General features: G+C 42.4%; 1 protein-coding gene across 1 annotated transcript in view; it reads left to right on the top strand.

The window, feature by feature from the left end:
• Window positions 1-14,732, top strand: part of LOC121276856 (SH2 domain-containing adapter protein B-like) — a 414,259-nt gene that overhangs the window by 54,072 nt on the left and 345,455 nt on the right. The gene's annotated exons all lie outside the window — the stretch shown is intronic.

Raw genomic sequence — 14,732 nt, 5'->3', positions numbered from 1 at the left:
GTGTTGACGGTGGTGATACTGGCCAAAGGAAGTGCTAGTGGTGACGAGTAGAAAGCAGGATGAGCAAGTAGCAGATGGCCTTAGTGGGGGTGAGGTGGGAGAAAAGATCGAAATAGGCTAAAAGGTGGGGATAAAACAATGAATGGAAGTAAATTTAAAAATAATAATATAAACATGGGAAAAAATATATAAAAATTTAAAAAAATAAATATTTGAGGGAGTGGACCTCCACTCCTCCTCCACCTCGACCCCCTCCCATGGCACCTTCCCATGCAACCGCAGAAGGTGCAGCACCAGCCCGTTTACTTCTCCCCTCCTCACCGTCCAAGGGCCCAAACACTCCTTTTAAGTGAAGCAACACACTCCTCTACATTGGAGAGACCAAACGCAGACTGGGTGACCGCTTTGCAGAACACCTTCAGTCTGTCCGCAAGTATGACCCAGACCTTCCTGTTGCTTGCCATTTCAACACTCCACCCTGCTCTCATGCCCATATGTCTGTCCTTGGCCTGCTACAATATCCCAGTGAAGCTCAACGTAAACTGGAGGAACAGCACCTTCCTGACTTAACATTGAGTTCAACAACATCAGATTATGAACACTCTCCTCCATCCTCACCCCTTTTTGATCTCCTTTTTTCAAATTTAAAAAAATTTTAATAAATTTTTCCCACCCATTTCTATTATTATTTTAAAAATTTATTTCCATTCATTGATTTATCCCCACCTTTTAGCCCATTTCAATCCCTTCCCCCCACCCCACCCCACTAGGGCCATCTGTCACTTGCACATCCTGCTTTCTACTTTTAATGTCACCATTAGCGCTTCCTTTAGTCACCATCAACACCTTCGATCTTTTGTTTATGACATCTTTCCAATCTCTCCTTTCCTCCACCACTGGCCTTCTATCCAGCTTCACTTGTCCCACCCCCCCTTAAACACCATATATTTTACCACATTTCAACTTTCCTTTAGTTCGGTGAAAACTTGACGCTTATCTAGCAGCTACTGAGCAACATGTTTATATTACTAATAAAATTGTTACAAGGTGATGTTCAAAGAGGCTGGTGAGACAATGAGAATTTGAATTCAATCAGTGGTGGTGGGTATAACTTCTGCAGTTTTGGGGTGTACAGAGCAGAGGCAATGTAAGATCAAAAGGCTTCCATGGCTCCACAGGATCCAAAGTGCAAAGAACCTCATATTGAATTGGTAAGGCAAAAATGCTTTGCCTGGTGTCTGGTTGAGTCTAAGGGTTGCTGTTACCTTAATGGAGCTTAGTTTGGGAATTTGTTAAAAGATATGATAGTAGCAATTTGAAGCCATGTGTATATATATTTTACACATATATGTTTCACTTAGTTTAATGTAAAACCTCAAATTGGTGGTCTGATTCCTGAATTTAGAGTCGCATCTCAAACATAACACTTAAAATTATAGGTTATGACAGTCGTTTAAAGTTTCCCTCGGATTTTTAAATAACTCCGCTTTACCAACTGCATCGGTCATAACACTCAGTCTTAAAAGGTAGACCTCCTATTCTTAACTGTGTCCCCTAGTTCTAGTCCTTTCCACAAGTAGAAACATCCTCTCGATATCTACCCTATCAAGTCAAGTGAACCGTCTGACATAATTATATCTATTTTTCAAATGAGACGATAAACTTATTCCAGATGTGGTCTCACCAGTGGCCTGTACAACTGCAGTAAGACTTCCCTCCTTTTGTATTCCATTCGCCTTGCAATAAAAATGAACATTCTATTTGCCTTCCTAATCAGTTACTGAAACTGCAGTTTTTTTTGTGATTCATGTACCAGGACACCCAGATCCCTCTGTAACATGGATCTCTCTCCATTTAAATAGTATACTGTTTTTCACTTCTTTCTGCCAAACTGGACAAGTTCTCATTTTCCCACATTACGCTCCATCTGCCAAAGTTTTGCCCACTCATTTAACCTGACTATATCCAAATAGTCACTTGGTAGTACAGAACTTGTGTTGCTGAACAAAGAGCCATGCTGACAAAGCTTTTTCTCTTGCACTCGTGAGGACAGATTCATCAGAATCCCAAATCTGAAGGGAACAACAATTTATACCATATGAGAAGAGTATGCAGATTGGTTGGCAAGAGGACTCTGGTAGAGGGGTTGCCATGGTCAGGCTATCCCCTAAGTTTTTATTTGGAAAATACACAATGCGGAGACATGTTCTTTCTATTTGCCAAGGACAGGGCCCTGTGTGTGAATATATGTAGCTTCTAGCACATGTAAGTGAGCCACACTGAGCTTCACTGAATCTTAAATTGATTGTCAGTGTAATTCTTAGCACAATCAGGATTGTTTAGCATGTGCTATCCAATCATGGAATCACAGCTAATGTTGGCCACTATGTTCTGAGTTTTGTGAGCACAGGCTGGTTGAGTACGATCAGTACTTGCCTGTTGTGAACAGCCAAAGGAATGTGCTGTTTCATATGATTCACCAGCCAATGATTTATGGTCTACATACCTGACATCTCTCAGGCATTGAAATTCATATACCACATTACTCATATTTGTGTGATAGGCAGAAGATCCTTTTGGCGTGACAACAGCATCTTGTTTGTGTAGAACAGGGCTATGCGGTCATACTTAATGGCAGGTCCCATCGATACAAATTTGGTATTCAGAGTCCTCTTGCCAACCAATCAGCACCCTCTTTGCATGTAGTATAAATTGTTCTTCCCTTTCAATTTCGTATTCTTGTGAATCTATCCTGATAAGTGCAGGGTGAAAAGCTATATATCCCTTTGCAGAGTTTCTACCTTCCCTTGACAACTTACTTTTCCACATATCTTGGTGTCATTGGCAAATTTAGCTACCATACATTTGTTTCTTTCATCCAAATCATTGATGTAGATTGTAAATAGCACTGGCCCCTGTGGCACTCCACTAGTTATAGCTTGCGAATCTGAAAATGATCCATTTATCCCCATTTGCTGCTAACCAATCCTTTATCCATGCTAATTTGTTAATCCCACACCATGTTCTCTTATTTTGTGTGTTAATTTTTCATGTGGCACCTTATCAAATGTCTTTTAGAAATCCAAAAACATCACAACTACAGGCTTTCCTTTGCTTGTTACTTCCTCAATAAACTCCAATAAATTAGTTAAATATGATTTCTCTTTGACAAAGCCGTGTTGCCTCAAAATCATGATGTGATCAGATAAACTACTGTGCTATAACCTTAATAATGGATTCTAGCAGTTTCCCTCTGACAGATGTTCAGCTAACTGGCCTGTAGTTTCCTGATTTCTGTCTCCTCCTTTCTTGAATGAAGGTGTGACATTAACTATTTTCCAATCCTCTCAGACCCTTCCAGAATCTAAGGAATTTTGGAAGATTATAACCAATGCAGCTACTATCTCTGTAACCACTTTGTTTCAGACCCCAGGATGCAGGCCATCTTGGTCTTGGGGACTTTTCACCCATTTGAGCCTAATAGTTTTGCCGGCACCATTTCCTTGGTGATGGTGACTGTTTAAAGTTGCCTCTTCGCCTTCACCTTTGAGTTTCAAATATCTTTGAGAAGTTTCCTAAGTCTTCTACAGTGTAAACAAACACAAAATACCTTTTCAATGCCTCCGCCATTTCCTTGTTTTCATTATCAATTCTCTAGATTCTCTCTCCTGTGGACCAATGTTTGCTTTAGTTACTATTTTCCTATTTAAATACTCTTACTATCTGTCTTTTTTAAATTACTAGCCAGCTTTCTGTCATACTCAACTATCTCTTCTGACATACCACTGATCCTTACAGATTTGTTCAGTTTTTCTTTCAAATTGATACTTAACTTCATAATTCAGCCACAAATGATGTATCCTTCTCAGAGTATTTCTTACTGTGATAAATCTTTGCTGAGAGTTATTAAATATCTCCTTAAAAGTCTGCCACTGCATCTCTACTGTCCTACATTTTAATCTATATTCCCAGTTCACTTTAGCTTTCATACCCTCATAATTACCTTGATTCAGGTTTAGAACACTAGTCTTAGACCCATATTTTACCCTTTCAAACTGAACGTGAAAGTTTATAATGTTATGATTGCTATCACCTAAAGGTTTCTTTACCATGAGGTTATTGATTAATCCTACCTCATTGCTCATTACCAGGTCTAGAATGGCCTGCTCCCTGGTTGGCTGTAGAATGTACTGCTCAAATTGTCCTGCAAACACTCAATGAACTCATTTTCCAGCCAAGTTTGCCAATCTGATTCATCCAATCTATGTGTAGATTAAAGTCACCCATGATTATTGTGGTACCTTTGTTACACGTCCCATTTGTTTCTTCCTGTATAACTACTGTTAGAGGGCCTATCTACAAGTGACCTTGTACCTTTCCTATTTCTTATCTCTATACAAACTGATTCCACACCTTGCTTTTTCGAGCCAAGGTCATCTCTCACTACTTAATTAAGAGAACTATCCCACCGCTTTTTTCTAGCTTTCTGTCTTTTCAAAATGTCAAATACCCTTCAATATTCAGGTTCCAGCCTTGGTCACCCTGCACCCACATCTCTATGATGACTATCAGGTCATACGTGTCTATTGCCATCTGTGCTAACAATTCATCCACTTTGTTATGAAAGTTGTGCACATTCAGACACGGACCCTTTCACTCTGTCATTTTATCAGTTTTGTCCTTATCTGCTGGTGCACCAAGTTTGTACTCTGCCCCTTCCTGCCACACTCTGGTTATCTTCACCCAAATTGCTACCCAGCTGTAATACCTCATTGTTACCCTTTGATTTACTACATCTCCTCGCACACAATCCCTTCCCCGCACAATTTAAAGCCCTCTCTGCCACCCTAGTTATACAAGTTGCCAGAACAATTGTTACGATCCCAACTGATGTTACTGCTGGGCAAGTCAGATTCCAGAGGGGAACCTGGTTTCCTAACTCTTTTTGAAACTGTGGAGGACAGTTACTGAACATGTTCACAGGAGTGTGCTGGTGAACTTTTTAAAAAAAGAAAAAAACATTTATTAAACAAGATAAAAATGAACTATATTACGCTAGGCAGGTGACCAAGATACTAACCCTGATACTTAACATCTCAATCTCAGAGTTTGGAAAAGGTTTGGGTGCCTTAATGACATGTTCCTCCCCACCAAACTCGCCCTCCAATCTCAGATCTAACATACTGATTAAAGTTAATTTGTACATGAGTTTTGACTGGCTGTCCTTTGGCCTGTTATCCATGCCAATTGGAGAAAGCACATTAGAGGCTTTTATTGATTATCTGGCACCTGTGCCTCCTTAATGGTTGCCTGCATTCCTAATTTTCACATTCCTGTGTGTTAATGCTGAAATGGAGTGACTATTGCAAAGCCCATGACTCCTGCACTCTTGTTAAAACATTAAAAATGGCAATGGCTCCAATGGGACCTTCTCAAGGAGATTTTTCACCTTTCTCTCATTGCTGACCTCATTTCAATATTTTGAGTGGAAGCAGGTTGAGGTCGCACCATGAAATGGGGCCTCTAGTACAGCCCTGGGTTCCTCCCACACTGACCTCCACCTCAGTTATATTGCTGGTAGCTGCCCTGCTTGAGCCTCCAGATAACACCCCACCCCCCGGACAAGGAAGAGAGTCAGTGAGGGGAGCAAGCTTATGCTTTTTTTTTGCAAAAGTATACTTTATTCATAAAATATCTTCAACAACATTCCAAGCCATTTCAAAATCACCATCACAAAAGTACAATCAGGTTCAACTTTTACAACATGTATCATGAAACGCATCAATACAATATATGAATATTACAATTTGCAGACATTCATTTTGAGCTGTACAGCCCGAGGGGTTTTAAACAGTTCCCAGTCCCTCAGTGCACTGTCGCAGAAAGGTCTTAGGCAGTGACCTTTCCCCATTCCGCCTTTGCGGCGACTGCCCCAAGCTTTAGTGCGTCCCTCAGCATGTGGTCCTGGACTTTGAATTGTGCCAGTCTGCAACACTCGGTCGGGGACAACTCTTTACACTGGAAGACCAACAAGTTTTGGGCAGACCAAAGAGCGTCTTTCACCGAGTTGATGATCCTCCAGCTGTAGTTGATGTTTGTCTCGGTGTGCGTCCCTGGGAACAGCCCGTAGAGCACAGAGTCCTGCGTCACATAACTGCTTGGGACGAACCTCGACAGAAACCACTGCATCTCTCTCCAGACCTTCTTTGCAAAGGCACAATCTACAAGGAGGTGAACAATGGTCTCTTCCCCACCACAGCCACCTCGAGGGCAATGTGCCGAGGGGGTGAGACTCCTTGCGTGTAGGAAGGATCTGACCGGGAGGGCCTTTTTCACCACCAGCCAAGCTACGTCTTGGTGCTTGTTGGAAAGTTCTGGCGATGAGGCATTCTGCCAAATGACTTTGACAGTCTGTTCGGGGAACCATCCCACAGGATCCACCCTCTCCTTTTCCCGCAGGGCCTCTAAGACGTTATGTGCCAACCACTGCCTGATGGACTTGTGGTCAAAGGTGTTTCTCTGCATAAATTTTTCCATGAGGCACAGGTGGTACTTGGAGCGTTCCGTGGCAGCGTGGCCAGACCCATCCTTCGCAACACCGGGGACAGGTATAACCTCAGCACGTAGTGACACTTGGTGTTTTCGTACTGAGGGTCTATGCACCGCTTGATGCAGCCACACACAAAGGTGGCCATCAGTATGAGGGCAATGTTGGGCACATTTCTTCCCCCTTTATCTAGAGGCTTGTACATCGCGTCCCTGTGGACACGATCCATTTTCGACCTCCAGTAAAGCGAAAGATGGCTAGGGTGATTGCCACCACGCAAGAGTGTGGAGTGGGCCAGACCTGTGGCACGTACAGCAACAGCGAGAGTGCCTCACCCCTGTTGACCAGGTTCTTACCCGCAATGGAGAGGGAGCGTCGCTCCCACATGCCCAGTTTCCTTTTCACCATAGACACTCGCTCATTCCAGTTTCTAACGCATGTCCTGGTCCCTCCGAACCATATCCCCAGCACCTTCAGGCCATCAGCCCTGACGGTGAAGGGGACAAAGGATCGGTCAGCCCAGTTCCCGAAGAATATGGCTTCGCTCTTCCCACGATTTACTTTGGCTCCTGAGGCCAGTTCGAATTGGTTGCAGATGTGGCTCAGTCTGCGCACCGACAGCGGATCTGAGCAGAAGACAGCGACATCGTCCATGTACAGGGAGGCTTTGATCTGAGTGCCTCCACTGCCTGGGATGGTCACTCCTCTTATGCCTGGATCCTTCCTGATGGACTCAGCAAAGGGTTCTATGTAACACATGAAAAGAACAGGGGAGAGAGGACAGCCCTGCCTGACTCCAGATTTAAAGAAGCTATCTGATTTCCCACCCATTGATTGAGACTACGCTACTGATAGCGTAGAGCAGTTGTCCAATTGCAAATTCCCTCCCCAAACCCCATTTTGGAGAGCACATCCACCATATAGGTGTGCGATATTCTGTCAAAGGCCTTCTCTTGATCCAGGCTGATGAGGCAGGTGTCCACCCCACTGTCCTGCACATAGGCAGTCGTATCCCTGAGCAGCGCGAGGCTATCAGAGATCTTCCTGCCCGGCACAGTGCAGGTCTGGTCGGGGTGGATCACCAATTCCAGAGCGGATTTGACCCGATTGGCGATGATCTTGGACCGAATCTTATAGTCCACATTCAACAGTGAAATGGGTCGCCAATTTCTAAATTCCTCCCTTTCGCCCTTGTGCTTGTAGATGAGGGTGATAATGCCTTTCCTCATGGATTTTGACATACTGCCGGCCAGGAGCATACTCTCGTACAATTCTAGCAGGTCTGGGCCGATCTAGTCCCACAGAGCCGAATACAACTCCACCGGCAAGCTGTCGCTTCCGGGAGTTTTACTCTTCTCGAAGGACTCAAGGGCCTTAGTCAGTTCGTCAGGTGTTAGCGGTTTGTCCAGGCTCTCCTGTGTACTGTCGTCTAAGACCTCTGTGATAGAGGACAGGAAGGACTGGGAGGCCGTGCTGTCTGTGGGCTTCACGTCATACAATCTGGCATAAAAGGATTTGCTGATCCTCAAAATGTCGGACTGCGATGACTTTACTGAGCCGTCTTCTTCCTTCAGGCTGTTGATCACAGAGCTCTCTGTGTACCTTTTGGAAGAAGAAATGTGAACATGTCTCATCCTGCTCCACGGAGCAGGGAACGGAAGATGATCTTGGAGGCCTCCGAGGCAAAGAGTGAGGCTTGCTGGCTCTTCACCTCTTGGAGTTCCTCCTTGACATCGACCCCCATCGACTGCAGCCAGAGCAGATTCTGCATGTTTTTCTGGTGTCGGGAGATTTCCCTCTGTTCCTTTCTAGCTTTCTGGGTGCCTTTGAGGATGAAAAACCTCTTGATGTTTCCCTTGATCGCTTCCCACCAGTGTGTCAGGGATTCCGAGGGGTTTCGCGGTTCTCCAACCTTAGTAACCCCTCTTGAGCTCCTCAATGTTCTCTGGGGTCAGCAGTTGCACGTTTAGCTTCCATGCCCCCCTGCCCTCCTTCTCTAATTGGCAGTCAGCCAGTAGAAGGCAGTGGTCAGAGAAAAACACTAGCTTGACAGTGAGGGGAGCAAGCCTATACTCCCACCAGTGTAGCATCTCACTGACTTTGGTGAGAAGCTGAAGCAGTGCTGCTGCAGGCAGACTTTGAGTGTTGCACTCATCTCAAAGTGAGGGGTGACAGCAACTTATTTCCAAACATGTTTCAGACCGGTCTAATTTCCTGCTGATATGGCACCGAATGGAGTGGGGCTTTGTGATTCTGGCAAGTAGTGTTTTTAATGAGCATTCATGACATGGTAATGCATGCAAATGGATCAACAGGAAACCCGACCTGTGATCTGCTTGCCATGAAAGTGGTGAGAGGAAAATTCTAAACTGTTTGCCTGTGGGTGGGTTTCCGATTTTTGGCCTCACTCCGTCACGCAACCTGCCGCAGGCTGGATGGGAAAATTCCACCCTTCATCTAGTTTTCCTGAGCTTCTCCCTACCTTAAGCTGTGACACCACCTTTGCAGATTTTCTCGGTTTGTTTACCCGCAGTGCTCCGCACCATGAGTTAAACACTTGGGGTCATTCCATTTGTGCTCTGTGCTCTGGTTTAAATATTTGACGTCACTCCCGTAGTGTTCCCTGGTCTCGTTCAAAATACTTGGAACCTCTCCCAAGTTCATAGGGGAATATCTATGGATGTTATTAAAGTGCACTCTCAGACAGCATTTGATTAAGTCTCTTATAAGTAACTCTTGAGCGACCAGATAGGTCATTAGCTAGATGGCTAGCGTGTGGATCAGATTAGTGCCAACAGCACAGGCTTTGATCCCCATTCTGGCTGAGGTAGACTCAGGGCCTGCCTATTTGCCCTACCCGTACTAAAAGATCAAGGCACTTTGCTGTGGTTCAGCAAATAATCGCCAAGGACCTGCCTTTGGGCAGAAAGCTCAATAAGAAGACAAAGAGACTCTGAGCTAAAATTGAAGCTCTTGAAATTGAAGGTAAATTATTGTTAGGAAATTGCTTGAGAAGAAGGAGATAGAATAATGATAATTGGCAGGCATTGTAGTTGCTACAATGCCCAAGCCTGAATGTTTTCCAGGTCTTACAGGCCAAGACTGCTTCATTATCTGAGGAAGGCCATCCCCAATCTAGTTCCACAGGGCTTAGTAATCAGCCCCTTGCTTTTTGTAGTATATGTCAATGATATAGAGTTAAATGTAGGGACATGATTAAAAAGTTCGAAGATGATATAAAAATTGACCACCAGGATAGTGCGAAAGAAAACTGTTGACTGCAGGAAGATATCAGTGGACTGGCTAATTGAGCAGAAAAGTGTTAAATGGAATTCAGTTCAGAGAAGTGTGAAGTAATGCATTTGGGCTCGGCAAACGGACAACGGAATAATATGTAATGGTTGGTAGCACTCAGAAGTGTGGTTGAACAGAGGGGTCTTGGAGGACACGTCTACAGATCATTGAAGATAGCAGGACAGTTAAATAATGTGGTCAAGAAGGCTTACGGGACACTTGCCCTTATTAGCTAAGGCATAGAATATAATAGCAGGGAGTTTATGCCAGAACTGTATAAAACACAAGTTAGGCCACAGCTAGGGTGTTGTATACAGTTCAGCTCACTGCATTACAGGAAGGATGTCATCACACTAAACTTAGGAAGATAGGACTTGGGACTTAGGAGTTGGAGTAAGCCATTTGGCCCTTTGAGGCTGCTCTGCCATTCAATAAGATTGTACTGATCTGGTTGTGGCCTCAGCTCCACTTTCTTGTTTGCCCCCCCATAACCCTTGACTCCTTTGTCTATCAAAAGTCTATCTAACTCAGCCTTAAATAAATTTAAAGACCCAGCCTTCACTATTCTCTGGGGAAGAGATTTCCATAGACTAACAACCCTCAGAGAAAAAAATCTCCTCATCTCTCTCTTATTCTTAAACTGTGTCCCCTAGTTATAGAATCCCCTACAAACCTGGGTATGCACCCGATCAAGTCCCCTCAAGATCATGTACGTTTCAATAAGACACATACACCACATCTCTCATTCTTCGAAACTCCAATGGGTATGGGTCCAACCCATTCAACCTTTCCTCATAAGATAGGCCCTTCATTCCAGGAATAAGTTCAGTAAATCCCCCCTGAATTGCTCCTAAAGCAGTTACATTTTTTTCCCAAAAAGGAGAACAAGACTGTACACTGTATTCTAGTTATGGTCTCACCAAGGCTCTGTGCAGTCATGGTAAAACTTCCCTACTTGTATGTTCCATTCCTCTTGTAATAAATGCCAAAATTCCAATTGCCTCCTCAATCACTTGCTGCATTTGCATACAAACTTTACGTAATTCATGTGCTGGGACACGCAGATCCTTCTGTAGCCCCAAGTTCTGCAATCTTTCTCCATTTAAATAGTATACTGCTTTTCTCCTCTTCCTGTCAAAGTGGAGAAGTTCACATTTACCCACGTTATACTCCATCTGCCACATTTTTGTCAACTAACGTAACCTGTCTCTCTACCTCCGCTTGACAACTTACTTTCCTACCTACCTTGGTGTCATCAGCAAATTTAGCTGCCATACATTCAGTCCGTTCATCAAAGTCTTTGATATAGATTGTAAAAAGTTGAGGACCCAACACTGATCCCTGTGGCACTCCAATGGTTGCAGCTTGCCAATCTGAAAGAGAACCATTTATCCCCACTCTCTGCTTCCTGTTAATGAACCAATCCTTTATCCATACTCATATGTTACCCCTTACATGATGTGCTCTTATCTTGTATAGTAACCTTTTTAACGTGGCATCATATCAAATGCCTTTTGGAAATCCAAGTACACCACATCTACCAGTTTTCTTTTATCAAAATTGAATGTTGCTTTGTCAAAAATCCCTAATAGATTCGTTAAAATTGATTTCTGTTAAAGCTAAGTTGGCTCAGCCTGATCGCATTGTGATTTTCTAAGTATCCTGCTCCTTAATAATGGATTCTATTTCCCTCTGATGGATGTTAGGCTAACTGGCCTATTGTTTCCTGCTTTCTGCCTCTCTCCTTTCTTGAATAAAGGTGTTATATTAGATATTTTCCAATACACTGAAACTGTTCCAGAACCTTAGGAATTTTGGGAGATTATAACAAATGCAGCTGCTATCTTTCAGCCATTCCTTTTAAGACTCTGATGCAGGCCATATGGTCCTGGGGACTTGTCAGCCTTTAGGTCTAATAGTATTCCTAGGGAAAAGGCCTGGTAATTGTGATTGTTTTAATTTTATCTTTCCCTATCATCTCTTGAGTTTCAAGTATCTTTGGGAAGTTTTCTAATCTTCTACTGTGAAGACAGACACACAACACCTATTCAACACCTCTGCCATTTCTTTGATTTCCATTATCAGTTCTCCAGAATCACTCTCAAGAGGTCCAACTTTAATTTTAGTTACTCTTTTCTTATTCAAATATTTGTAGAAATTCTTGCTATCTGTTTTTATATTAGTAGCTAGCTTTCAAACTTTTTTTCTGCCTCTTTATTAACTTTTTGCTCATTCTTTGTTAGTCCTTAAAATTTGTCCAATCAGATCTGACCTACCACTAATCTTTGAAGATTTGTAGAGTGTTTCTTTCAATTTAATACTATCCTTAACTTCCTTATTTAGCATCTTTCTCAAAGACCCTTTTTTTTTCTGACTCGTAAATCTTTGCTGAGAGTTATTAAATATTCCCTTAAAGTCTGCCACTGCAACTCTATTGTTGTATGAAGAGGATTTGAGAGTAAAGTTGCCAGGAAACTGGAAAAAAAATAGCAATGAGGAAAGATTGGATAGGCTGGGGTGGCTTTTCTTTGGAACAGAGGTGGCTGAGGGAAAATTTAATTGAGGTTTAGAAAATGATGAGGTGCTGTGTACGACACTGAGAAAAGACTCATGCTCAACTGCAAGCAGCCACAATGAACTATCTTTATTTACACCTCCACTACAGAAAGGGCAGCAGATAGGCAGCTACACACACTCTCCACTTTTTAAAAAAAAACTTATACCATTTTACATTTTAATGCATAAGAACATAATTTCCCAAAATATAATATGATTAAAACAATGTCAACGTTACCTGAAATTTAATCTTTGCGTTGCATAGTTGCTTTTACTGTAATAACCATAAAATGGGTTACCAGAGTAATTTATATTTAAAAAAATGCTTTTCCTTCACGCCACTGTGTTTAAAAAAAAAATCATCATTTGACAAGAAATAATGAAAATAACAATCCTTTTCCTTCTCCCTTCCTATATACTTTCAATTAACACAGATCTGGCTTTGTTCTCTTTCTATCTGGGTGGTAACTTCTCTCTCAACGTTTCTGACTGCATTAACAAGTTTGATTGTGACTTTAACTCCATTTAACAGTTGGGACTGTGACATTGATTTGTCTTAATCAAGGACCTGGCTCATCTTGCTCTATCAGTGGACTCTGTGATACTGGCAAACTTTGTTTCTTTCTGACTTTCACTTTGAACTATAGGAGGAATTTAGGCTATAGAGGTTTATCATGCTCTCCTTCCATCAGAATTCCTCTTTCAAATAAATGATCTACATGACATTGACGTAGTCTATCTCCAATCTTCACCAGTTATGTGAATGCATCTAGTCTCGACACAAGAACACCAATCACATAATTCTCCTTATTCACCTCGGTGGTTTTCCACCATAACTTTCTGACCAGCACTGAACTCTTAAGTTTCATGACTCATATTTACTTTGCCCCGCTTTTCTCTTACTTTGCTATTGATGTCAGGCTTAAGAAAACTAAACTTAGTCCTCAAAGTACTTTTAAACATTATCTTGTAAGGTGAGCAACCTGTTATAGACGGTGAGCATATTCTATAAGAGAACAGAAAATTATGTAGCTTGTGTTAAAAAGAAACATGGCAATTACTGCCTAACTTGTGTTCAAGTAAATACTTCTGTAAAGGATAGTTTACAAAATGTACACTACTTTCTGTAGCATAATTCAGTACAGGGTTAGATGTTGGCACTGGAGTGTGTTTAACTACATTCTTACTCAAAGATTTCAAACTTACCTGATGTAAACTGCAGACTATTATCTGACACCAACACCTCAGGCAACCCATAAATTGCTAACCTACTACTAAAAACCTCAATAGTTTTGACACTTGTGGTGTTGGGTGTAGACTCAAAATTTGCTGTAGCTATCACCAAAACAAGGTACTCTTTCCCTTCCACTTCAAAGAAATCAACATGTACTTGTTCCATGGTTTTCTTGTGTTTCACCATGGAATGAAAGGAACTTTTGATAGATCATTCCCATTCTGAAACACACTTCACTACTTTTCTGCAATTCCTCAATATCTCTTACCTACATTTGGATACCAAAAATAGCTTAGTCTGTCTGGAAGCAGCAGCACAATCTCTGTGTGCTCTTCATGAAGTTCCTCAAACAACCTCTCTCTATACTTTGATGGAATATTGACTTTAAAATCCCCAAAGGAGATAGCCTTGGTGTATACTCAGTTCGTTTTACATGTGTAATGCCAGTATAGTTTCTCCTCATCACAGCCTTTAGGCCAGCCATTCATGACATAATTAAGCACTTTACTGAAAGCAGCTTGATGAGTTTCTTCTTTACTTTCTATGGTAGATTCTGGCATGTCATTTTTGTATCGAAAGTACTTCACAAGTAACTCTGAGAATGAATTGGTCTTCATGGGAAATCTTGAAAGAACGTCTGCATTAGCATGATATACTGACTTATGATATTTAATATCATTTTTTGAATATATTCTTTCATGGGATGTGGGCTTCGCTGGCTGGGCCAGCATTTATTGCCCATTCCTAGTTGCCCTTGAGCTGCCGCTTTGAACCGCTGCAGTCCATGTGGTGTAGGTACAGTGCTGGAAGGAAGGGGGTTCCAGGATTTTGACTCAGTGACATTGAAGGAATGATATAGTTTCAAGTCAGGATGGTGTGTGGCTTGGAGGGGTGGTGTTCCCTTGCATCTGCTGCCCTTCTAGGTGATAGAGGTCATGGGTTTGGAAGGTGCTGTTGAAGGAGTCTTGGTGAGTTGCTGCGGTGCATCTTGTAGATGGTACACATTGCTGCCACTGTGCCTTGGTGATGAAGGGAGTGGGTGTTGGAGGTGATGGATGGGGTGATAATCAAGCTGGCTGCTTTGTCCTGAATAGTGTCAAG

Source organism: Carcharodon carcharias, chromosome 4 (genome assembly GCF_017639515.1).
Source record: "Carcharodon carcharias isolate sCarCar2 chromosome 4, sCarCar2.pri, whole genome shotgun sequence".
NCBI classification, from domain to species: domain Eukaryota; kingdom Metazoa; phylum Chordata; class Chondrichthyes; order Lamniformes; family Lamnidae; genus Carcharodon; species Carcharodon carcharias.
This window is presented reverse-complemented; position numbering and strand designations above follow the sequence as displayed.